Source organism: Rattus norvegicus, chromosome 4 (assembly GCF_036323735.1).
Source record: "Rattus norvegicus strain BN/NHsdMcwi chromosome 4, GRCr8, whole genome shotgun sequence".
NCBI classification, from domain to species: Eukaryota; Metazoa; Chordata; class Mammalia; order Rodentia; family Muridae; genus Rattus; species Rattus norvegicus.
The window spans coordinates 175,590,418-175,617,687 of NC_086022.1; the positions used below are offsets into that span (position 1 = coordinate 175,590,418).

The following is a 27,270-nucleotide window of genomic DNA, read 5'->3' on the forward strand; positions in this document are numbered from 1 at the left end:
TTCCCCATCTCTCTTGATAACTTTTGGTTGAAAGTTTATTTTATTGGATATTAGAATGGCTACTCCTACTTGTTTCTTGGGACCATTTGTTTGGAAAACTTTTTTTCTAGCATTTTACTTTGAGGTAGTGTGTTTCCTATATGCAGCAAAATGTTGGATCTTGCTTCCATATCCAGTCCGTTAGCCTATGTCTTTTATTGGAGAATTGAGTTCATTGATGTTGAGAGATATTAAAGACCAGTGTTGTTTTTGTTGTTGGAAGAGGTATTATGTGTGTGTTATTCTCTTCATCTGGGTTTGTTGTGATATCATTAATTTCTTGTATTTTCTTCAGTGTAGATACCCTCTTTGTGTTGGAGGTTTTCTTCTAGTATCCTCAGTAGGTCTTGATTAGTAGAAATATATTATTTAAATTTGGTTTTGTAATAAAATATATTGATTTCTCCATTTATGATGATTGAGAGTTTTACTGGTTATAGTAGCTTGGGCTGGCATTTGTGTTCTCTTAGGGTCTGCATGACATCTTCCCAGGATCTTCTGGCTTTCATAGTCTCTGGTGAGAAGTCTGGTGTAATTCTTATAGGTCTGCCTCTATATGTTACTTGGTCTTTTTTCCGTTATTGCTTTTAGTATTCTTTCTTTGTTTTGTGCATTTAGTGTTTTGACTATTATATGATGGGAGGAATTTCTTTTCTGTTTCTATCTATTTGGAGTTCTCTAGGCTTCTTGTATGTTTATGGCCACCTCTTCTTTAGGTTAGGGAAGTTTTCATCTATGATTTTATTGGAGATGTTTTCTGGCCCTTTAAGCTGGGAATCTTTGCTGTCTTTTATTCCTATTACTCTTATGTTTTGTCTTTTAATTTTGTCTTGAATTTCCTGGATGTTTTGGATTAGGAGCTTTTTTCACTTTGTATTTTCTTTGAGCATTGTGTTAATATCTTCTATGGTATATTCTACACCCGAGATTCTTTCTTCTATCTCTTATATTCTGTTGGTGATATCATCTGTAGCTCCTGATCTCATTCCTAGGATTTCCATATTCAGGGTTGCCTTCATTTGTTATTTCTTTATTGTTTCTACTTCCATTTTTAGGTCTTAGACTGCTTTGTTCAATTCCTTAACCTCTTTGATTGTGTTTTCCTGTATTTATTTTTTCCCCTTATATTTCTTTAAGGAACTTGCTTCCTCTTTAAGGGCTTCTACCTTTTTGCCCGTGTTTTCCTGAACTTCTTTAAGTGAATTATTTATATCCTCCTTAAAGGATATTCTCTATTCTCTCTTGAGATGAGATTTTAGGTCAGTATCATCCTTTTCAGGTATGTTAGGATATCCAGGGCTCACTGTGGTGGTTCTGATGGTGCTAAATTGCATTGTTTTCTGTTGCTTTTGTTATTGTGCATGCCTCTCATCATCTGGTTATCTCTGGTGTCAACTGGCCTAGGTGTCTCTGTCTGGAGCCTGCCTCCTTGGAGCCAAGTCAGCCTCTAAGGGTTAGAGCGGGCCTCCTGGAAGACAGACAGTGCTGTCTCTGGTTGGGGGATGCACACCTGAGTCCCTGCTTAGAGCAGTCCTGCCTGCCATGTTTCTGGCTAGGGCAGTTCTCCTATGACTTGTGTCCCTGGTTAAGGCAGATCTCCTGGGATAAGGGCAGGCTGTGAGATGTGAGGGAGGAGTGGGCATGCCAATTCACACTCCCCCACCCCTAGCAGAGGTTCAGACAGGAAGGAAAATGGAGGTTTCACAGGGTGAGGGGTCCTGTGTCAGGTGGGGGTTGTAGCTGGTGCAGTTATTTGGGCAGAGGTCTCACCTGTGTCCCTGGTTATGGCAGATCTCCTGGAAGACCTGCAGACTCTGGTGTGGTTAGAGAGGCAGATAAGCCAATCTGATGAACCTTTGGATGCTATACTTCTTTCAATGTACTTCTTGTCATTTCTAGTTCCCATGACACTTGGTAGAGCAGTCTTCATTTCATTGTGAACAGCACTTCTCTCACCAATTGTCTTTGCCTCATTAGAAACACCTGGAGCACTTTAGAAAGAAGGCTGCGTGTGTCCATCCACTTGACAGGGGCTAGTTACAGTGCAATCATTTAATTACTTGATATTTGTGGGTAAGTTGTTGATTCCACATGGTTCCACATGTTTTAGTGATGGGCAGGAAAGCTAACATAAAGCCACTACACGTGATCCCACCTGGAGGACTTGTTTGAGATAGACCTGCTTCATAGTTACCTGAGCACTAGAGGGAAATGCAATGAGAGAGACTGTTAAAACCACTAACAAGGGTTTTCTTTAATTAGTTCATCTCTCACCCCTCATCATAGAAGCTTCATTTTTACAGCAGCCAAAACAGGAAACCATGACTGATCAATGCACAGAGATTTAGTGGCCATCTATTCCTCATCTCAAAAAAGGACACATACAAGACAACTTTCCCACTGAAGATTCAGAAAGCATTGTGGAAGAAAGGCAGAAAGATTATACGAGCCAGAGGACCAAGAGGACTAGTCTCAGTAGTGAGACAGTGATTTCCACACATGCAGGACTACTGTATCTATGTGGTTTCCTGTACAAGACCCATGGGAGACCACATCAATTAATATTCAATGATATTAACAACAATAATAATAATAATAACAGAGGAAGGACTTGAAAGACCATACCCTTAGTTTAAGAGTTATAGGTAGTTGGTGGCTGTGTGTGTGTGTGTGTGTGTGTGTGTGTGTGTGTGTGTGTAAGTTTTCTTCAGAAATAAGACTCCTGATAATCTGACCATGTCCATATCCCAACTTGATATATATATATATATATATCTATATATATATATATATGAATTTCTGATTTTGGTGCAGGGAACAGGGGAAAAATAATTACAGGATGTGGACAATATGAAAATACATAGTACTCATACATAAAATTCTAAAACCAAAACAATAAAAATAACAAAACTCAGCTACAAAAATAATTGGGATGGTGAAATCTGTTCTCAGCAGAAGAGAGTTGGAAAATGTCGAAGTCTTTCATGTAGTTAATGCACTTACTTGGTTCAACTGTGATCTGTAGTACTTTACTAATTCCCCAAACTTTCAGATTTTTGACATTGTAGACGTTTCTTCTCTATGTACTTTCAATCAGCTCCACATGCTTAGCCTCTTGAAGTCAGAAGGAATCATGTGGCTCAAACATGTTCCATTTCCAGATGGGAGTGTAAGAGAATTACAGACGATGGAGGATCCTGACTCTTAATTAGATATATTTGCCAGTGAACGAAAGTGAGAGGCAGATTTTCAGAAAGGTGTTACAACTTTCCATCATCTCTCAGTGATTGACCACCCTCCTCCAGGTCAATCATCATTCCTTTCAGTGACTGATGCAAAAAGAAAAATTCTATGTTCCAATATATGCTTAGTGTAGCTTTCTCTCAGAAGGAGGAATGTGCTTGTTATGGAATTGTATGTGTTTGTGTGCATGTGTGTACGTATTATTATACAGGAATGGACCAAAAATTTCATGTCAGTGAGAAATATCTACTTGCTGAAATTTCAGAATTGTAGATCATGTTCCCAAAGCACAGGGATGGACTCCACAGGTCATTTTAGTGGAGAGCAATGCTAAGTCACACATTTAGAAAAAAATGTCTAATGGGGTAATGGAGAGAGAAATACAATAGTTTCAAGTGGAAAAAAAAAGGATTACTTTACTGTGAGCAGAAAAAAAATGCTAGGGCTCCAAATCAAAGACGTTAATAAAAGCTTTCTCTGGAGGGGCCACATCTGAGCTATATTTACCACCAGTAGCACTGGTGGAAAAGAAGGGTCCCAGTTCACACTCTGTAGAGCTATTTAGTGAAAACAGACTAACTCCAGGGCCTCTCACAAGCCTAGTGGGCTGTGCCCTTTCAGAAGACTCTTACCTCTTCTTGATCCAGATTGTGATTACCTTAACAATTATAGGTATTTTTCATGTGTAGTACCACCCATGTTGAACTTGAATACAATGACTTAGGTTGGCCGATGAATTTATTTACTCATATTTTGAGTTCTTGCTTCATTATGCAAACTTATGCAAAATAAAGCAAACCCATATTTTTTGAGCCAAGAATACGGTTCTCTTTCTAAAAGGAGTTAAAAGAGCAGACAAAAATGAAGTTGGAGAGAAGGAGCATTAGGGAAACATGAGAGTGACATCTGTTGTCCTTCTGGGGCAGTCGCGCTGAGGACTCCAGAGACATTGTGGGGTACTGGGTAAGGAAACGTAACCTGCAAGTTCAAAGCATTGCTCTGGGCCTTCATCAGTGCTTAATAAGCGTGCCGAGTTGAGGAATGAAGGGTTTCCTATTGGCTGAGGATCAATGTCTCGATGCTCTGAATTCACTCTGAAGAGTAAAAGCAGGAAGAAAGAGAATTAATTAGCAAATTTTCATACGGAACTACTTCTTAGGGAACTTTAAATGTCTGTCCCTGAGTCTGGGGAAAAAAGAGGCCAGAGAAGGAGTCCTCTCTTCTTTACTTCCTATACCTTTTGTTCCGAGTACTACATATTTATAATTTTCATCCATAAACACTGGCCTTTGAGTCTTTGCCATGTCATTTTAAGGGATGTAAATTTCCGATCGAATCACGTTCTTCCTACAGTATGCAAGCTATACACAATCTTGACTCAGAAATAGCTCTCAGTTGTTGACCCTACTCCTCAGAGTAATACCAGAGTCAGAGACAGCATCACTTATGACTTATGTGTGTAGTGTATGTGTCCATACAGTATATGAGCAGGCATAATCGTTTATAGTTTGGTCCTAATTCCTGTCTGGTATCTGCTTTCTGATCTGACAAATTGGAAGCAAACTCCTACGATCACAGCCAAAGCTGCTTCTGTTGGTGTGCCTTCTCCACCAGGATGGACTGTAGTCATCCTGTGAGCCGGAAAAAGCCTGTCCTCTTTGAAGTTCTTAAGACAGACATTTTATCACAGCAACAAGAAAGGTAGCCATATATAGAATAATTTGAAATATCCGTGGTTTTTGAAATATCCATCTAAAGTAGGATTTTTTTTTGAAAAAGCAAAATGGAACACTTTAAAACATTTTAAAACTTTTAACTGAAATATAATTACATCATTTCTCACTTTTCTGCCTTCAGCATTTCCCATATCTTTTCTTTCCTACTCATCTCATGAAATGAATAGCCATTTTCATTATTGTTACATATATATATATATGTATATATATGTGTAAATATAACATTCTGATTCCATTTAGTGTTGCTTGTATTTATATGAATGACTAAATGTATATATGTTCAGGGTTGACTGTTTGGTACTGGATAACCAATTAGGGGTCTCACTCCTGAGAGAGGCTAGGTCTACTTTCCTAAGAAGTCCTTAGTTGCCAATAGTTATTCATCTAGGGGTGGGGCCCCATGAGCTTTCCCTGCTTCGTATCAGCATCTCGATTGATGTCATCGTTGGAACCTTGCTTAAGCAGTCATACTGCTGCAGTATCAAAGATGAAGTTTCCCTATTGATCTTTCAGTCATCCAAGAAACAGATGTCCTATATATACTACTATATAGGTTATAAGGAAGAGAGGAGAGAGATCAAAACAAACAGGCAGGTGAACGGTAACATGACCAGTTCTGGGAACCCAGAGCCCTTGGGAGTTATAAACAATTTGATTAAACTTATGACAAATATTTAAGTATCTAAGAAGTACGGTGGTTTATCAGTGAGATAGAGGACAGAGAGTAGAAAACATATTCTTCCTTTGTTGTCTAATACACACATGCATAGATTTTTCTTTTCTTTTCTTTTCTTTTCTTTTCTTTTCTTTTCTTTTCTTTTCTTTTCTTTTCCTTTCCTTTCCTTTCTTCTCTTTTCTTTTCTTTTCGGAGCTGTGGACCAAACGCAGGGCCTTGCACTTGCTAGGCAAGTGCTCTACCACTGAGCTAAATCCCCAACCCTAGATTTTTCAATGTTCAGGTACTATCCTTTTCTGTTCAGATTCGGGAACAATTTCCTTATACTCTTTATAGTCAAACATGTCTTCTCTGGAAAAGTTTCCTTGTATGTTACTGCTGTCGTATGTGTTGGATTGTCTCTCAGAGCTTCACATGGTAAAGGCTCAATTATAACCCTTGGTGCTGTTGAGAGGCAATGGGGCCTATAGGGTGTGCAACTTAATGGAAGACGTTAGGGTCCTGTGCTTTGTTGATGGCCTCCATGGCCACAAATGCAAGTTTTATTTAAAAAATGAAAATATTAGTAAGAATATTTTCGGGCCATGTTCATTTCGCTTCTGAGAATTGTACTCTGTGAATGTAACACACCCTATGTTGCAACGATGTCTTGTTTCAACTCCTTTAGATTCTAATCGTTTCACTCTTAGAATGTGACATCTTTCAAGGTCAACCCCATTCCTACCTTCCATAAGCTTCCATTAGTGGGGAGAGACTACGAGTAAACACTGGTACAGTGAGGACAGGGTTGTCCTGTTGAGTTGCCTCACGTTGGACAGGGGGCTCCACTGGTGCCTCCTTCATGAATTTTCTCTCATACTGGAGTGGGCTTTCTAACAATGTAGCTGCCTTTGGGCCACTCGTGTTTCTGCAGGTAACAGCTCTCCCATGTTCCTGTCAACAAGCCCAGTGCACTCCTTGGATCACAAATCTGGACTCGGATGGGACAGCTCCTTTGCCTGTACCCTAGTGACCTGGGTCCTATCTGAGGTCACATCTTTCCAGGGAAAGTGGTGCCTGTGCGTGACAAAGAAGAGTGAGTCTAATCAAGCTTGTCTTTTGCTATGAGACGTGGTCTAGCAAGAAAGGGGAAAGAGAAGAGGATATTCGAGAGTAAAGGTCATATTGTAGATGGGTAATGAGGAGAGTACAGGATGGGATGATAGACAGGAGCGGAAGGGCAGGGTCGCCAGCTGGAGGTCATCACTGCCTTTCTTCTTGCATCACCCACATCATCAATAATGGGCTTGTTGCCCTGTGGTCATAGGCAACATTCAGTCACTGCATGGGCTCGGTCAGGCTGATCACCACGTGTGGTAGTTCTGCATATTTTTGCCTTGTTTTTATTTTTTTTATCTGACTGTGTTTCTTGCCTTCTAACCTTTGTTTCCTCTGTGGTACGCTTTCCACAATTACCACAGCACCCTGTAGTTGGTTCTTACTTACTTCAGTTAGCTTCCCTAATTAAAATGCAAGTCTTGTGAGAGCAGAGATCATGCATTATTTATGCTTGTGTCTCTGGCGCAGGGCTTGGTCCACAGTAGACAAACATTTCTGGCATAAGTGAGTGCTTTGGGGGATTTCAGAACAGAGAGCAGGTGAGAAGTCTTCTCCTCCAGGATACAACATTCCTGCTCCCACCTCTCATTTCAATATTCATGAGCCAGATGCTCTTCTTTTTTGAGGGTAAAAGAATCATGGTGCTTTCATATAGTTTCCTCATTTTCTTTTGGCTTCGTCTTGGTACCAGCCACCATCATTTATAAACAGTAGCAAATAAAGTAGGGATTTGAGTAGGGTCCTGCCAGGCATGGTGTTCATATCTGCACTCCTACCACTCAAGAGGCAAAGGTAGGCAGATTTTGAGTTCAAGGCTAGCCTGGGTATATTCATTTTCTTTTTTTTTTTTATTGCTGAGATTAAACATCATGACCAAGACAGTGTGCAGACGGGAGCGTCTACCTTGACTCACAGTTACAGAGGACTCACCATGGAGGGCAAGCATGGCAGCAAACAGCAGTAGGCATGGTTGCAGGGGCAAGAAGGCCACATCTTGAGCCACAAGCACAGAGCAGAGAGAGCAAGTAAAGTAGAAGGGACCATTTAATCCAAGGGCTTTTTCCCAGATTTCCTCAGCCTAACACAAACCTCACTAAGAAATGCCACCAAGTTGAATCCAAGTGTACAAATGCCTAAGTCCATGGGGGGAGGGCGATGTCTCATTCCAACCACTCCAGTGGAATACATAGGGAGACACTGTCTAGGAAAAAGAGGAATGTGACCTAAATCCATGATTGTTCTCTCTATATTCAAAGAAGGGAGAAACTTGTCACTGACACCACCTTAACACTCTGTGGGCAGGCAGGTGAGTCACCGAGACCATTATACAAGACTGTCCCTGAGGTGAGAGCCCTTTCAGCTTTCCTATTCATCCCTCCCTGTTTCTTCTTCCCAGCGCAGATGATATGTGAATGGATTACTCTACCCATATCGGCTCTTCCCTCGTCAAGTCGAGTCAACTCTGGCAATATGGATTTCTCCCCTGAAGCATGGTAGTTTGCATAATTTGTTTATCAGTTGAAAAGCCTTTTGGATGAAGGTTTCCTTCTGTTGATTTCTACTCTCATTTTGGAAAGACAAAATGGAAAGCATCCTGAGAGGTTCTCTCTGCCAGTTTTGAGTTTCTGAACACAAAGTGGTTGCCTGTATAATGTGACAGGGCACTCACCTAGAAGGTTGCATAGCTAAGAGTTTAACAAGGGATGGGTATATAGCTCCGTGGTGGCATACTTGCATAGCACACAGACAGCCTCGGTTTAGTTCTTTGTACAACACAGTGAAGAAGCAAACAAGCAACCTCACAGCCGGATGTGGTGGTGAACGCCTGTAATAGCAGGAGTTGGAAAACAGTGCAGGAGGATTGTGAGTTTGAAGCCAGCCTGGGCTACACAGTGAATTCAAGGGAAGTCTGGGTTACACACAGGCCTTGTCTCCAAAACAGAATGGAGAATAAAGGCCCACAGCAGAGGGCTTACTCAGTATGCAAAAGACCCTAGGTTTGCTCCCTAGTACTGACCAGAACAAAACAAAACAAAGAAGACCCACAAACAAGTAAAAGCTTTATTCAGAGTAGCTTTTAAAGGTACAATAGTAAACAGAGTCAGAGAGAATGCCAGTCAAATTGTCATAAAATAAGGTTATGCGTGGACTTGTTGTTAGAGTGTCTGCCTGGAATGCATATGATTGGTCCTGGAGTTATATGACAGCAACACACACACACACACACACACACACACACACACACACACACACACACACAGAGAGAGAGAGAGAGAGAGAGAGAGAGAGAGAGAGAGAGAGAGAGAGAGATATGAAACCAAACAAGAGATGAAAAAGTCATCTAAGTGTGTTTATAATGAGAATGCAGGCCAAAGCTTATTAAGAACTAATTTGTTAGGTAACCTCTGTCTAGAGGGTTCTAAACCTAAGTGAAGTTCTGTCTAGACTCAGGGACTTCAGTGCCCAATAAATCATAGAGTGGCCAATTAAATTTGGCCACACCATAGAATTTATTGTCTTCTTCACTCTAGCAAAATAAAGGCTTCGACTTCTAGTGAGTATTGTCATTTAATGATGAGTGAAGTTAGCCCAGCCGAATAAAGAGCACGGAGGTTGGGAATGCTACTTCAGATCCGTCCTAATCAACCTAAGAATCACAGAGAGGAATAGGACACTAAAAATGGTTACTGTGACTTCATCTCACCACAGGTAGAATGGCTGGCATTGAAAGGAGTGTAACAAATGATGGTAAGAAAATTGGGAAAAGGGACCTCATTCAGTGCTGGTAGAAATGTAAACTTGTGAACCCCATGTAAGCGAATCCAGAGGCTCCCCAAAAGGCTAAAAATGAAACCAGCACACGGTCCATGGTGTGTACTGTTCCCATGTTGGAACAGCACAGAGACACCAGCACATCCATGGTGTTGCTGTACTGCTCCGTCAGCTAAATCATAGAAGTAGCTTGGGTGTCTATCATGAGAAGAGTGGAGAGGCAGTGCATGTGTACACAATGGAGTTTTACTCATCTGTAAAGAATTGGATCATGTCACTTGCAGGAAAACAGACACCACCGGCTATCAACACATTAAGCAAAACAAAGCAGATAAAGGGCAGACAAATATTGCATGTATAAAATTGCATATGTATATAAAAAATCCAAAGGTGGAAAGTGAGAATGTCTGAGGTTATGAATGTAAATAATGAGAGTGGGGAGTTGGATAAAGGGGACATAGAGCTGAAGTATATGGTAAGCTTTATGAACATGTCTTTGTGAAACCTGTACACTGAATACATATCTATAAAAAATTTAAAAATAAAAAACCAGTATGTGTTAGAATAAACGTTTTCTCCCATTGAATGGAGACATGGATTTTATTTTGCAAGGGTACAACAGAAATTTCATTATTAAGGCAAACCAGAGGTGATACCTTCTTAAATTGCAGGGTCAATTAATCAAAAATTATTAAACCACTCTACTATGTTAGCAAAAAACTCAGCCACTTGGGGGAATGCTTAAAATTCTGGAAAATGTCAGTAATAGGTTCTCTTCTAGGGTGTCAACATTTAAGGGAGAACGTATTAAAGATCATGAAAGTAAATAATATTCTGATAAAAGGAGAGGCTTTTAAAATTAACAAATACAGCGTCCTTAGGCAAATCCAAGTTTCCCTTTTCAGGTAGGTATACTGAAAGTTCTCTAGTAGGGAGCAGGCATGAAATTTCAACAAGGAAAGGGTTACAGAGTGTGATGGCTGGCTTTGACGTGTACTCTGTTCTTTAGAATCCACACGAGCAGTTTATAAATGCTACCACGGCACATTAAATGTTATTATACTGATTATTATCACATGCTTAATTATGCCTAATGCGGAGCGCAGCTTCATGCAACTGATTATAATTGGATGTGTTCGGCTGCAGTTGGAATTTGTAATGGTGCAGGGTTTATATTTTCACTGGCCGTGAGAAAGTAGAGGCTGAGGTAATGAGTTTACAGCAATAATCAGGTCAGGGATTTACTCTTAAGTACATTGCTACAGTTAAGCAAGTTCACACACACACACACACACACACACACACAATCAGACTAAATATATACATACTTTAAAATTATTATGAGAATGCTGTAAAACGCTTTTTGTGTTTTGACCATATTCGCTGGCCTTCAGCTCATCCCTGATCCATAGTTCTAGTCCGTCCACCCAAATTTATATCCTTTATAAAAACTAACCCATCAAGACCAATTTTTCCCCTACTAAATATTCTTGGATATGTGGCCTTCCCCCAGGCATGGTCAGCTGGTCGAGTCAGCTCACACTCTCAGAGAAATGTATCCTTACCTTTTCTAGTGCTAATTGTAAATATTTGAACAGCTAGAGATGGGGGATTTAGTGCCCAACTCCCTTCTTGTGCCTGCTCTCACAACCACTGTGAGGTCTTACGAGCAGCTTCCCCACTGTGTCCAGAAGACACTGTTTCTTCCTCTATTTCCCGTGGCTCTTGTATTCCTTCTACCCTGTCTTCTAGCACGATTCCGTGTTGTGGGGGAGAATATCCATATGTTCCCTATACGCAACACATTAATGGTATGTTCCATATAGAATTTAGCAATGCACGTTCTCTTACTTTCTATGGCTAGCTGTGGATCTCTGTGGCAATCCTCATCTATTTTAGATAGAAGCTTCTCCAATGAGGGTTGAGAGAGAATCTGTTTATGGCTATAGCAATGTCCTTAGGAGTCCCTTTAATGTCTGTTGAGCAGATGGTAGGATTTTTTCCCCCTAGGGTCTATATAACCTGTCTAGCCATAGTTCTTGATCCAATAATGGCTCCAGGTATAGGTTTGTCTCATGGAGTGGGGCCTAAGTGTAATCAGAAAGTGCTGGTTGCCTGCATCACATTTGTGCCATTACTGCCATGTGGCCACGGCCCCCAGGGCAGCCATTATTGTAGCTCACAGTGATCAGAGCTGGACAAGACTCATGGTTCGTTTACTCCATCAGTTTGTTTGCAGGACAAACAAGCAAACACAATTTAGTTGCTGGGGCAAATTGATTTTATTTTTGATCCCTTTTGGTTATTTTTAGTGTCTTGAAGGCCAAACAGACATAACTAGATGTATGTGTTCAACATTTCAGGGCCTATTGAAATCATTGGTAAATGATTAGTTCAGCATCTGTGCAAGCCAAAGTCTAGGCATGTGCAGTAGCTGGAACATCTACAGTTTCCTCGTATAGCAAAATAGATGCTCTTCAAAGGAAGTCTGCTCATAACTTACCCTTTAGTTCTTCAAATGGTAAAAAAATAAAGAACTGATAATTCTGGACAGAACGCTTTATTTCTAGTGTGACAAAGTTTTTCATCATTGACCATAACTTAATCCCAAACTCAATCAGCATATGATTGAGAAGTCTTAATTTTCTATCAAGATGCTGATCAAATGACTTTAGGTTTTTCCCAAGCTTGAAACTAATCAAAAAGCGTTAAAAATAGTTACAGGGAGATGCTAGCTCTCAGGCCAAAGACGGTTACAAAAGACTGCTAGCTTTGTGGTATCCTCATGTCTTCTGGGCTATCTGAAGACTGGTTCTGCAGCAACTCTACAATGGGACAGAGTAAGATGTGGGGGAGCTGAGATGGAGGGCTTCTAGGATGGCAGTTAGGTCTGGTAAACTGAGGGAGAGAAAGTAGGCCTACTGGGTCAGGGAGAGCTGGGGTCATGGCACTGCACATACACAGTTGAGAGGAGTGGAGACAATGGAGATCCCACTGTGTGGAGAGAACTGAAGATTGCTATTTAAGAGTGAACATGAAGTTTTGTTTCAGAAGCTCAAGCAGAAATGTAGAGATGGAATTAATGAGACATTCACATTATTTAAGTTAAACCCAAAAATTATCCCCTCCCCACATCCACACCTACTGTGTGGCAATTAGATTACTTCCATGGTAGTGAGCACCCGAGTATCTCAAGCATGAAAATAGAAGCAGCTGTCCAAAAGCATCCAGGAATAATATGCAGAGGAAAGTCTTGAGTCCCAGGTGCAAAGCTCCCATGACTGCCCGACTCCTTAGCTTCTTGGTTCTCCAGATTCTTTAGGCATTTCTGAAGCAGAGGGTATTGGATGCCCTCCCCGTTCAGCAGCACACACAAGCACCCCAAGGTTAATGAATGTAAAAAAAACCCAACAGCCTGAATTCTGAACTACGCAAGGTCAAAACACATACAATGGATGCTGGAAATTTTTAGTATTTAAATTTCAATTTTCTCAGATGTGGAGAGAATACAGAAGCTTGCTGGCAAATAATTGCACTTGCAATGTAATACTTAATAGAATTTAGTAGAAATTGTAAACCATGGGAAAAGAAGTGAAACTGAAAGATGTCAGAACACACATGAATTTTAATGAAATATTATTAGCATACGCATAAAATTTGAATGTTAAATATGGCAAATTGATTGAGCCGAGACCAGCTTCCAAAGGCAGAAAACATCACACACACACACACACACACACACACACACACACACTCTCTCTCTCTCTCTCTCTCTCTCTCCCTCTCTCTCTCTCTCTCTCTCTCTTTTTCAGTTGGCATCTATTATGAGGTAGTAATTCTGAGAAAAAGAGAGAGAGAGGCTGAGTTTGTAATCGTTTGAATGAAGAAAGTAAGCCCTCTGGGAATCAAGGAGAGGGGTTGGGAAGGTTGGCTCCAACTTAGTGGGCATGCATGGATTTTTGGCACTTCTGCTGATAAGAAAGTCAAGCTGTTTCCTGTAACAAGCTGGGGTAGCCAGGGTGCGGGAGTGCAGATGAATCACCTACAAAGCAAAGGACACACAGAAAGCCAGAAGGCTGAGAACCATCCAATTCAAGGACAGGGACATTAGTTCAGAGCTAGAATGATTGCTGGTACCCTATCTCTTTTTCTTCTTGCTATGACAGAATGTATGACAGGAGCAGTTTAAGGAAGAAAGGATATTTTTGGGGGGCTCTTGTTTTGAAGGGATACTGTCAATCGGGGCTGCGGCAAGCCATGTGGCACAGTTGACTCTTAGTCAGTGACTGAGTGGGGTGTGACCCACGGTGAGTGTGACTCACTCCTTGGTTGGACCAGGAAGCTCAACTGGCTTTGTTTCTATCCCTTTTATTCAGTGAGGATCCCCAGCACATAGGATGGGCCATCTATATTCCTCCCCTGGTTAGTCTATTCAGAAATTGCTTCACACGTGCACACATAAAGATGCCTCATTAATTACCCGGTTACTTATTAATCCGACCAAGCAAGCACAGGGCCCTGAGCTCCATCCCTGTACTACAAAATAATAATAATAACAAACAACAGAAACAATTGTCATAATGATAATAAAATAATACAAGAGAAGGGAATTAAAGTCCTTTATCCCAAAGAATGTTGAAGGGGAGGTCCCTGCTGAAATAGCATTAGGGAAAACTGGCGAAGCACCACTGGCCATAGCCAAATTAGAAGGACATGTTGGCAGCTAGACTTCCTCAAATCTAAGCTGCATGACATGACATGGTCTTTCTGAACACCGACGACAGAATTATGGAAAACCTGTGAGTCTTCAGTCTCTTTATCATCTGCTGAGGGTCAGAGGCCCCAGAAGAAAGGAAGCAGGGGACCCTCGGTTAGTTGATGGTCTGTTGTCAGCTTCTATATGGTGTGCCTGCTTGTCTGTGTGCATATGTGCATGTATGTGTGCATTTAGTGAGTTTGTGTTGAGTGTAAACATTATTTGAGCATTATGTGTCGTGATAAAATATTGTTTGGGGGTTTCTATCCAACCTTAGATCATTTAGTTCCCAAATAAGAGACACAAAGCCTTTATATTTATAATAAGCCTTAAAGCATCAGATCCGTGCAGATATCATCCATCTATGCTAATTTCTCTATCTCCCTATCGGTAACTCTGAGATATCACTTGCCATGTTCTTCCTGGGCTGTTCCTACTCTAAGAAGCTGGCCCTCGTGACTATGAGTTCAGGCTTCACCTGCACCATCGAGTCTTCTTCCTTCCTCCTCTCTCCTCTTGTGGTCTCTGTCTCAGACCCCAAGCCTTTGAACCAAATTTGTTGACCGATCAGGATAAGTTGGGGGATAAGGTAACATAGCATCTCTTGGTGTATTTGAGGATCTTCTCATCAGGGGCAAACAGGTCTTGGGGGCCAATATTTAGCATTATAATATGTAGCAACAGACCAAACCCCACAGCTATGGCTGATGATATGAATTGTAGTCTGGCTTCTCCACCTAATTCCTTATCTCCTCTCCTCTCCTCCCCTTTCCTCCCCTCCTCTCTCTCCCCCTCCTCTCTCCCCCTCCTCTCTCCCCTCCTCTCTCCTCTCTTCCCTCCCCTCCCCTCTTGTCTTCTTGTCTCCTCGTCCCCTGCCCTCCTCTCTCCTCATCTTTTCTCCTTTCCTTTCCTTTCTTGAGACAGGGTCTCACGTATCATGTGCTGGCCTCCAGCTCCACCTCATTGTGGAAGAGAATATGGCCTTATGCTCAAGCTCATTAGTGCCCAATGGGATGTGACAAAGCGCTTGCAATGTGTGGTCAGAGTTTCTTCCTGGTAAGTCGGTTTTAATATGCATTTATGTGGTTCATATGCTATATAAGCCATTCTTTATGACGCCTCTGCTGAACCCAGCGGAGTGTCCCCAGAGAGCATGCTATTCAGAAGACAGGAAGGGGCTCTGTCATGGATTGTTGCAGTTAGAGTGAGCAGCACTGGAGCAGCAGAGTGAAGTGGGAAGAGGGAGATTTATTCACAGGACTTTGAGCCTGGGATCAAGTCCTTCTGGGGCTTGGGAATCTCAGTAGGGAGGCAGTCTCTGCTGTTGGGCAAAGTTTCCTGAATAACAGGATTTGTATAAAGTATAAGGGGATGGGAGATGCCAAATTCTACCAACTAACAGAACGTCCATCACTTAGCTTGCTCACTTAAATATTGCAGGTCAGGCTGACTGGTGATGGCTGTTTCTCACCCTGAGGACTCAGGACTCTCTTCGGCAGCTGGGCCACAGGAATGGTTTGTGTTTGGTTTGCTCCGGGTTTCCTTTCTTTGTCTTGCCGGAGCTGTGTTTATTCTCGTTTGTACACTGTTGCTTTCCCTTCCAAGTGGGCTGGTTGAGAACAGAGCCTTTCTCTAACCAGGATGCATTTCATTGTTTACTTAGAGAACCCAGGCGTGCAGTTCCTTAAAGGCCCATTTTCCAGGGGTTTTGACAGCTATCTTACTAACTCTATCACACAGACGCACACATTCCCTTCTGGAAGGCTGTCACAGACTGGTTCTCTTTATGGCTTATGTCCCAGAGAGGAAGTTACTGGGCAAAGACATGGACAGCTCTTGTCCTACCTTTAACAATCAATAGTTCCATGAATAAAATAAACACCTGGCTTAGAACATTTTGCACTGTGTAAGCCTCTTAGTGGGAATTACTTCCAACTCAAATAGAAAACAATAAAAGTAGTAGGAAACAGCATGACTTGAGCTTGTGATAATACTAAACTTTACACTGGCGAAGTGTTTGTGGTCTGTCGCTTGGATTGTACAGTTACATGACTCAATCCTCTGATAATAACCACAAAAAATGTCTGAGGTTTTCACGTCTCACAGGAAACTCCTGCTCTGTTGTTTTGTCCACATGTTACTGCAACGTCATATACAAACAGTGAGAGGCTTGGATATTAAATTTGTGGTTAACTCACACTGAAATAAGAGTACTTCTGTGTCCCCCAACCCTCACGCAGGCATAAGACATGTCCATCAGTCCCTTCCCACTTAAAAACACCCCCTCATCGGACATCAGGAATCCACCGGCTTTATCTAATCTAGTATTTTACTTAAGTGGATGTGTAGACCGTATCCTGTTTTGTGTCTGGATGTTCTTCCCCACAGTGATGTTTTGAGCTTCGTCTGCTGCACGTAGCTTTGGTCTGTTTCTTCTCATTGCTTAAATGTATACCAGACCATACACCCGTTTATTTGTCTGTTCCGATGCTGGACAAGGAGCAGTTCCTAGTTTATACAGTAAACACTCATCCGCAGCGATATTCAGAGGACGTGCAGTTTCATTTCGCTTAAATAAATATCTAGTCTGGAGACTGTTGTCCTGGACAAAGTGGGCAGCACTAACGTATTACTCTTCACCAGCAGTAGGTGAGGGTCCAACCTGTTCCACCTCCCCATAAGTGTGAGTACCCACTCCTTCAATTTCAGCCACTTCAGTGTGGAATGTCGTCATTACGACTTTAATTGGCCTTTTTATTTTTTGGTAGCCAATGGTGCTGAAGTCTACTTTACGTGATCGTTGGACATTTTATTTTTTCATTTTATTTTTAATGTACATATGGTTGTTCTGCCTTCATGGAAGTGCCCGAAATGGTCAGAAGTGGGTGTTGGGTCCCCTGAGACTAGACTTACAGACAGTTGTGAGCTACCCATGTGGGTGCCATGACCCAAATGTAGATGGTATTCTGGAGTAACAGCCAATGCTCCAAACCTTTGAGCTGTCTGTCCACACATCACGTTTCTTCTTTAGTGAAACGTTCCATGTCTATTTTTAATTAAGTTGTCTACTTATTTTGTTAGTCAAACTTTTATAATTCTGAATTCAAACCTTTGGGCTTTGCATGTATTATAACTATTTTTCTCAGCCTGTTTTGCTTAAGGTATTTTATTTTGTGTGTGTGTGTGTGTGTGTGTGTGTGTGTGTGTGTGTGTTGTAGTAGTACTAGTGTTGTGTGTGAGCGTGAGAAGGCACATGTCTATGCAAGGTGGTCAGAGGACATCCTCTGATCCCTGATGTTGGTCCTCACCTTCCTTGTTTAAGACAGGGTGTCTCATGTTCATTACCAAGACAGCCCATATACGCCTGTGGATTCTTCACTCTCCAAGTGCCATCCCCCACTAGTGAGACTACAGAAGCATATGCTACTGTGTCTAGTTTTTAATGTACCTTCTGGGCTAGGAATTTGGGTTTCCACATTATGTGATAAGCACTTTACCCCCTGACCCTATGGAGAGTTTCTTTAAAAATTGAAAACAAAATATTAATTGGGATGGATAAGTTGTCTCATGTTTTTTCTTTGATGAACAGTCATTTCTTACTGTGTCTGGTTTTGATTTTCCTTGTACTGCTGGTGACGAACACTAGGCCCTATGTAAGCAAGGTAAGAGCTCTACTAATAAGCCAGATCCCAGCCTGCAACAGGCTTTGCTTAACTGAAAAAAATCTTTCTTAGCTCAAAGCCTAATAATTTTTCCTTCTGGAAGTTTTTAAAGTTCAGTTTTTATATTTGAATTTGTGAACTATTTTGAAATAACTATGGAAATGATCAAATGATGTCATTCTTTTCATTGTATGCACACCCACCCACACACTCCCACACACTCCCACACACTGGATTATGGAATGCTTCAAAGACTTAGTGTTGGAGTAAAATAATAAGAAATGTAGTCTTGATTATCAATTGATGTAGGAAAGCCCAGCCCACCATGGGTGGCACCATACCCTGAGCCCATATTTCTGGGCTATATAAGAAGGCTACCTAATTTCTCCATGGTTTCTGCTGTGCTTCCTTGATTTAAGTTCCTTGGTCAGAGCTAAACTGTGTCTCTGCCTTCAGGTTCTGCCTTGAGTGCTTACCTTGTCTTCCCTCGCTGACAGGCAATGACCTGGAAATGTAGGATGAAATCAACTGTTTCTTCCTTTGAAAAAAGAAATGATAGACAAACGCAATGGCCATGCACTCATACAGGTATGCACCATTAAATATAAGGTTTATGTTTCAGATCCTCAACAAAATGTCATTGTAGAGAAGCACTTTTTAAAAATAAAACAAAATAATTTCTTAAAATACCCAGGAGACATCACGAACAAATAAGGGCAACAGAAGTAGAAGACACAAGGCAAGACCTAAGCTTTTCAATCTAGGCATTTTTCTTTCAGTTGAGGACTCCATCTCTCTGCCTTGTTGGGATAGTTCATTGCCCTTGTCTGTCTGGAGGTCCACACATTTCAGTTGTCAGAAGCTTTCTTTAGTGATTGTAATAAAGTGAAACATTTATTGGTACGTTTATGTGCATGTTCACATCTCATGGTGTACATGTGGCAGTGGGGGCGGGGACAAGTCGCAGGTGTTGATTTTCTCACCTGCTGTGTAGACTATGGGGAATGGATTCAGGCCATCAGGCTTAGCTGCAAGCTCCTTCACCCAGTGAACCATCATGCTGCCCCATATTATTATTAAAATATATTATTTCCCAAATGATGACCTCCCTACTGATGTTTTCGTGGAACTTTTTACTATAAGTGCCATGGTGTACTTCCCAAAGTCATCACCACCCCCCTAAAACACACACACTCTTCATTTTCTCTCTTCTATCACCCATATTTGCCTATGTATGACTTTTTTGCCTGAGAAATCTGTTCGTTTTTCTAGACATCTAGTAGGCTCTCAAAAGTGATTGCCAAAAACTGAGTAACAGATTATCTTTACCCACAAACAGATTAACTGTTCAATGGTGGCAATGGTCTTATGGTTATAAACAACATTAAAGTATTACTTTATTCATAATATAGCAAGAACACAAACCACAGAGGTACAGAGATCAAGTAGACTGCCCTGGAGGAACAACAAAAGAGAGGGGTTGAACCGAATTCTTTCGTGTTTTTGTTGCTTCTTTGAGACAGGGTCTGTGTACTCAGGCTGTCCTTGAATTCCCTATGTAACTAAGGATGGTTTTGACTCCTGATTTCCTGGTACCCACCTCCCCAGTGTTAGGATAATAGCATTCATCTATAGCCATACCATTGTTTGAGCAGAAGAAATCTAAGGTAAATGCACGAGTTTATCAGATAAAGCATAAGATATTCTTCAGAAAGAAGAATCACAAAGACCGTGTTATATTCTGGGACAAATTACTAATATGTCAGGACTTAGGGTGAGGGTGATAATTATAAAGATGGGCTGACTGTGCCCCCCGACCCCGTGTGTGTGTGTGTGTGTGTGTGTGTGTGTGTGTGTGTGTGTGTGTGTGATTTGTGTGGATACTTGGGCACACACATGTGGAGGTCAGAGGATAACATTGGGAGTCAGTCCTCACCTCCCACCTTGTTTGAGACAACGTCTGTCATCCATTGTTCTTGCGTACACCAGGCTGGTTGATCCATGAACTTATAGGGATTCTCCTGTCTCACCTCCCATCTTCCTGTAGAAGCATAGGCAGGGCAGACTCATGAGTTATCATGTCATATATAGGGATTTGAGCTTAGGTCTTCAGGATTTAACATCAAATACTTACCCCCTGAGCCATTTCACCAGCCGAGAAGGCATACACAAGTCATAGCTGGTACTCCTTTGATTATGGTTTCTGAGTTCTGAGAGATAATTCTGTCAGGACCCTGGAAGCACTGTATTAACACAGGTAGGAGGTTTACATTTTGAAATGATATCCCCAATAGTGGAGACTAGATTGGATTTCAGTCCTATACAGGGAAACCAGTTAGGAAAATATTTCATATTATAGATGTATGTAGTCAAGTTCAGGGTGAAACCTGATGCAGGTCTATTTAAGAGATAATGTCAACATGATTGGTGTTCAATAGCTAGTGAGAGCCATGAGGAAAGGATACCACAAAGATTCCTTTAGTTTTATGGATTGTGGACTTGGTTAAATGGTGGTAACATGATAAGGAAAAGTAGAAACAGAAACAAGGCAAGAAGGTCTCACATTCTCTGCAGGACCTTTGGCTGTGAAGCTCTCTCTGTATTCTTTAAGAGTGTGGTGGGTTTGAATAGGAATTGTCCCTCACAGGCTCATGTATTTGAGACACTTCATTTCCTGTTGGTAGGGCAGTTTGAGGAGGTTATGGAAGATTTAGGTGGTGATGAAAGTGTGTCACTGGCGATGGCCTTTGGGAGTATATAGTCTCTCTACATTTGCTTGTGGCTTTCTCTGCTCCCTGCCCTACCTACCTACTGCCATGCTTCCTTAGTGTTATAGACTCTCTGGAACCATGAGCCAAAATAAACTCTTTCCATGAGTTGCTTTTGGTCATGGTGCTTTATCATAGCAACAGAAAGTAGCTGATACAGAAAGCTAGTGAACTTCCTCAGGAGTATAAGGGTGAGATATAACTATTTTCTAAAAATTGATCACTTGTTTTAAAATAAACTTTGTTCTGCTTAAAGGTGGTGCTCAAATACTATTTCTTTTCTGTTTATTCTATTTCCTTTTGTAAAAAGATAATGCTTCTTAGTTTTAGTGCCAAATTATAGTTCATATATATTTATATAATATATGTATGTGTGTGTGTGTGTGTGAGAGAGAGAGAGAGAGAGAGAGATTTTCAATACTTCTAAAATATTCAAAATATTTTAGTTTCACAATAAAATATTGGGAAGAGGATTTGTTTTTTTTTGTTTTGTTTTTTTGTTTCCTGTAGATCTTGTTTTCTGAGTGAGTGGTAAAAACAGGAAACTTAACCACAAAATTTTTATAACCCAATATTATGATTTAATGGAGTTTAATGAAGAAGAGAGACACTTTAAAAATTGGGGCACAGTCATTAGTTATTTAATCTAAATCTCCTTGTTTATTGCTCAAATCCAATAAATGAGACACAAAAGCAACATGACTGAACAACAGGGTATTGTCTTTCCAAGTGATGCAGCTGAAGTTTGTCACTGTTACCCACTGGCTCTCTGTCAGGAATGCTGATCTTTTATGGATCTGGAGCCCGCAGCTTTTAGTGACGCAGTTTGAGCATACACAATAAAGCTGTGCTAACCCTGAGAAATCAATCGCCCAGAAGTAGCTCCTGGTTGGCAGACAGCAGGGAGGCTCTAAGTTTGTTGCCAACACCCAGTCACCTAACTCTGGGGTGCCTAGTTGTTGACTGATGATGTCATTTGAACTGTATTGTTCTTACGGACCAGGGGTTAAGGAGCTGTGGGAGGACACAGTGTGCCAAACAGATTGTTAGAAGTAAATAAGATGGATGGGGGCTAGGTAAGGAACTCATGACGGGGGTAATAGAGTCATGGAATTGTATCTGTTGAGACACCATTTATAGTGAGGGTATCCATTCCAGGAGCCGTAGTTTAGTAAAGCCACCAATGTGCCTCACAGTCGTCATCTATCCTCATTGCAGAATGTTTTCTCTCATCATGGAGCTACCTCATGATCCTGCTGCTGTGGGGAGTAACTCCCTGAAGCCCTGTAGGCCGCATCTCATGCCCTTTCTCTTCTCATTTCTCTCTATCCACGCGGCATACAGTCCTGCTGCCCTTTAGAAAAAGGGACAGAGAGCTTTGACAGAGACAACTGGGATGATGAATGGAATTTAATTTATGCAAGTCCTGTGAGTCAATCACCACTGTCACAGTCCTTCCTCTTCCTTCGCCTTGACTGACTCAACTCCCAGTAGGAAGCTGGGCACTTAAGGTTATGGAAGCAGCGCACTGACGTTCAAATATTAATCACAAGAATGGCCATGAGAAAATTCAAAATGGAAGGGGAATACTGGGGAGAAGGAGCTGCCTAGAAAGGGATTTGGAGATCTAATTTAGCATTAGAGATTTGCTCCCAGAGGTGATTTAGAAAATGGGTTTGAGGCATGCTCAGAGTGCTAGGGTACCATTGATTGGCTTTTAGCCCCATATTGCTCTCAACCTCTCCCTGCTACTCAATATAGCCATCTAAAATTATGTTATTCCACCATAGAATAATAAGTATCTTCTCTTTATTAAAAACTAGCTAATTATGGCGATGACCTACATTCTCCTCTCACTGACAGAGCACACACTCACCTTGAAAGCTGCTGACTAGCTAGAAAGACTGGAGTGAGAGCATGCTCTGCGAGTCACAGCCCCCAACTGTGAGCACTAAAGAATTCCTGAATGACCAGGCAAGTCTACAGACTCCATGTAAGATTTAAAAAAAAAAACTCCTAAAAACTATTCTATTCACAGTAATAAAAAATATTCTCAGGGTGAGACAAAGCCTTCCTTCCATAGATGACAAAGAAATGAGCAAATGGCTTTATTTGGAAGTGCAAAGCTTGAGTCTGTGTGTCATGTTGGGCCCGTTAATTATGCTTGTAATTTGTGTCATCGATGAGTCATCAGCTCCATGAGTTATAAATATATAGCAATTCCATTCTTCCTTAAGTAATTGGTTATGAGGGTAGGTGAACAGCATCGTCATTTTAGAAGTCATGTGGCCATTTTCTTTGACATCCCAAGGGGATAGTAGCTTTGAAGCACTACATTTGTTCTTGAAGCCACTGTCCCAATTTGGTGTTGAAAGTTGTCCCAAGTATGTTGTTCACACGGAGTCATTTTGCTTGTTTATATAGAGTGATTTCTCTTCCTCAGGACAATGCAGGAAAATGGATATAGTGTAGATGTTTGTTTATGAGCCTCAGTGGTAATATTTCACTGAAAAAATTAGACTGTTTTCTATGCAAGGACCAGAAATGTGGGCTATTCCCTCATTGGTTTTTTATTTATTTTGTTATCTTAAAAAAATCAATCATGTGTGCATGCATGTGCGTGTGGGTGTGCCTGTGCATGTGTGTGTGTGTGTGTGTGTGTGTGTGTGTGTGTGTGTGTGTGGTTTATAAATCAGTTTCTCCTGTTACCCTGCGAGTCTTGGGAATTAAGTTTGGGTTACCAGGCTTGGCAGCAAACACCTTTACTCCCTGAGCCATCTTTCTGGTTCTTCTCACTCTTTTACTACATTGAAAATGAATTCTTCATACAATATATTAGGGTCAAAGTTTCTCCTTCTCCACCTTCTCCAAACTCATCCCACATCTTCTCCCATCCAACTCATTGCTTTTTTTGCACCTTCTCTTTAGAAAAGAAATAGAAAAACAAAACAAAATAGAATAAACAAAACACGCAGAATTAAAAAAGAAATCAAAGATAAAGCCTCTCTCTCTCTCTCTCTCTCTCTCTCTCTCTCTCTCTCTCTCTCTCTCTCATGAGTTTTTCCCTATTTGGTTTTTCCCTAGGTCCATGGCCTAGATAGTCTCAGGTTCTTGGCAGGCTGAATAGTGTCAGGGCTGGGTTCATCTCATGGGTGTGCGTAAATCTAACAGATAGAACTTGGTTACTCCTTCAATGTTTGTGCCACTACCATGCCAGTGTATCATGCATGCAGACGGGTCCTCTCTCTTATCACCCCTTAATCCCCCCCTCCTCTCTCTCTGTCTCTCTCTCTCTCTCTCTCACACACACACACACACCTGTAGAGCTTATAAAAACATAATATTGAGAACCATAACATGCAAGCAAAGAAACAGTAGTGTAAAAAATGCCCAACTAAAGCAGTATGAGACAATAAACCTCCAAAACTTCCACTGAATCTGTTTTGTGTTGGCTGCTTACTGTTGGGCATGGGGCCTACCCTTAAATGTGGTTTATATTCCCAGTGAGACTGTGCTAGAGAAAGCTAGTTTTTCCTTCCCAAATAGTTGCGAATTGGAGATTAATTTCTTGGTCAGGAATGGGAGCTTGAGTCCAGTTCTCCTCTTAATGCTGCTTCCCCATCTAGCTTGGGCCTGTGGAGGCCCCGTGCATGCTGTCACAGGGCGTGCGAGTTTGTCTATGTGCTAGCCCTGCTATGTTTAGAGGGCCTTGTTTCCGTGGGGCCATCCGTCTCCTCTCGCTCTTACAATCTCTTTCCACCTCCTTTTTGAATAGTTTCCCAAGCCCCAAGGGGAGAGGTTTGATGGAGACATCCCATTTAAGGCTGGGTGTACAAGGTCTCTAACTCATAATGACTGGCTGTGGGTCTCTACCGTAGGAGAAAGCTTCTCTGTTGATGGCTGAGCAAGGTACTCATCCTCACGACAGAAATATGTCACTAGGAGCCATTTTACTGCTATGTTTTCTTAAAAGGACCATAACAGTATTTGGTTTTTCCCTAGGTCCGTGGCCTAGATAGTCTCAGGTTCTTGGTAATCTGAATAGTGTCAGGGCTGGGTTCGTCTCATGGGTGTGCGTAAATCTAACCAGATAGAACTTGATTACTCCTACGACGTTTGTGTTACTACCATGCCAGTGTATCATGCATGCAGACGGGTCCTCTCTCTTATCACCCCTTAATCCTCACACTTAGTAGCTCATCTTTCTTTTTCTTCCTTCTTTCCCTTTCCCTCTTCCTCATCTTCCTCTCAGTCTTCTTTTTCTTCTTTTCATTCCTCATTCTACAGACCAGGATGGCCTGGAACTTGTGGACATCTCCTGCCTCAGACTCCTGAGTGCTGGGATTCCATCCTGTTTCCCGATGTGGTTCTTACTACCTGCTTACAGCCCCATTTTCTCCCATCTGATCCATTCTCTATGTGTGCCTTGTCTCTGAGTCTCCAGAACTTCCTGTCTCTCTGCCCTGAAGTCCCGCCCCTCTACTTCCTACTCCAGGTCTGCCTAACAGCTCTTTATTATACAAAATCCATATTCCAGTCTGAACCATTCAGTAGCAAGACAACAATCTATCTATCTATCTATCTATCTATCTATCTATCTATCTATCTATCTATCTATCTATCTATCTATCATCTGTTAGGGATGTCTTTAGGCACCAAGAGCCACCTGACCTTCATCTTCTGGGCATTCCAGGAAGGAGAAGTATTTACATATAGAAAACTGGTGATGGACTGTAGACATGCCAATACCAAAATACCGCCCTTACAGAATTAATAATTGAAAATACAGGGCACACCTTTAAACAATGTAAGGGAAGTACATCCCAGTAGTTGTACTTCTAAACCTTTAGGCAGCTGATAGTGAATAAAGATTTGGGCAAATCTCAGATGTTCATGAAATGGGACCAGTGGAGAACAGTCTAGTACTGAGTTGAGGTGTGCTCACACAGAGTTGCACCTTCTGCATGCTTACCTGTGCAAAGCCGCAGTTCTACCATTATTCACACAACCCTGACAGCCAAGTTCCCAGTTGGCCCAATCACCATCTACATCTGCATTTGGGGGTCTAGCATTTTGGTGTGATGTGTAATCATCATGGCAACTCTAATTTAGAAGAAATGTTAGAATCCAATCAGCAAATCACTTGAAAGAGTTTCTCATCAGGCAGACCAGGAAAAAACACTGTGATGTCCTTCTTTATCAAAACAAAACACAATCAAACTCAAGATAAATGTTCCAACTGATGCATTAGACACCATACATCATACTTTAGCATATAGCTATTGTCATAAGTTTGTATGCTGTATCCTCAGATTCACCATAAATAAGTCTTGGTTTTATTTCAAGATACTGGCTTTTTTCAAGGTAAGAAGGGCCTGTGAAAATAGACTTTGAAATGTAATGGTGATGTAATGGTCAGTGACCCCTGGCAAATATATAGCAGAGGGCTGCCTTGTCTGGTCTCAGTGGCAGAGGATGCACCTAATCCTGTCGAGAGACTTGATGTACTAGGGAAGGGGCATTGGGAGGGGGAGGAGGGATGGGATGAAGAACTCTTAGAGGGGGGATTAGGAAAGTGGCAACATTTGGAATGTAAATAAACAGTACAATTAAAAAATAAAATAAAAAAGACAGAAGAAAAGATTTTTAGACCTTTATATCACAAAGAGATGACCAACATTGGAAAAGACAAATGGAACTTTCCCTGGTTTGACTGCTGTTACATGTACACACATACTAAAACATCACAAGGTGTCCTGTGCGTGCATTCTATGTCATGTATTAATTTAGATATTTAAAAGTGAATTTGCTATTAGGCATGCAAATGACTGGTGCTTGTGTTTGCACACCAAAATTATTCATCCGTGTAAATAATTGTTTAAAATTACATAGTAATAACCCTGGGAATATATGCTAAGTAGATGTTCAATAATTTTTATAAAATTAAAAATGTTTAAATGTTTGCTTTTAAAATCTCATTGACCTTTCAATTGTATTTTTTCTTGGAATGCGAGAATTTCTAATTTTCAGTACTTTAAAAACAACACACTTATATTTGCACATGTTTCTGCACTAATTTCTCTCATAAAATAATTATCTTTTTCTTTTTCCATTTTCTTTTTGTAATGAAGATTGAACCGGTGGCCTTGCACACACCAGACAAACGGCACACAGATGCCTCCTCCACCCAGGGATCACCGTTTCTATAAAACCTTAGTCCATTGTTTTTGTGTCTTTGTGTGTTTGCACACATGCATGCACTTGCAGTATCGAGGGAGGCCATAGGATCCCCGGCTGTGGAGCCACAGTTGGTGATGAGCCGCCCAACATAGATGCTGGGAACCAAACTCAGGACCTCAGCAGGAACAGCCAGGGCTCTCAACTGCTGGGACCCTCTTGGATTATTTTTAGGTTCATTAAACTTAAATAATTTATTCTCTGGCTCATTAGTGAGGTCCTCGAATGGCATCCTGGCACTCCCACGTCGTAGATGATCTATTTTCACACAGAACCTAGGCCT

At 41.3% G+C, this 27,270-nt stretch overlaps 1 long non-coding RNA gene across 6 annotated transcripts; it reads left to right on the plus strand.

Moving 5' to 3' along the window:
• On the plus strand, positions 1–26,255 carry LOC102548769 (uncharacterized). 6 transcript variants are annotated; one of them, XR_005504043.2, is made up of 5 exons: positions 1–15,376; positions 15,761–15,835; positions 17,910–17,982; positions 18,480–18,570; positions 22,574–26,255. It is a non-coding gene; the product is annotated as an uncharacterized LOC102548769 (long non-coding RNA). The 6 variants fall into 6 exon arrangements; XR_005504042.2 differs by having other exon boundaries at positions 22,614–26,255; XR_005504040.2 differs by having other exon boundaries at positions 17,967–17,982.
• The last annotated feature ends 1,015 nt before the right edge of the window (positions 26,256–27,270 follow it).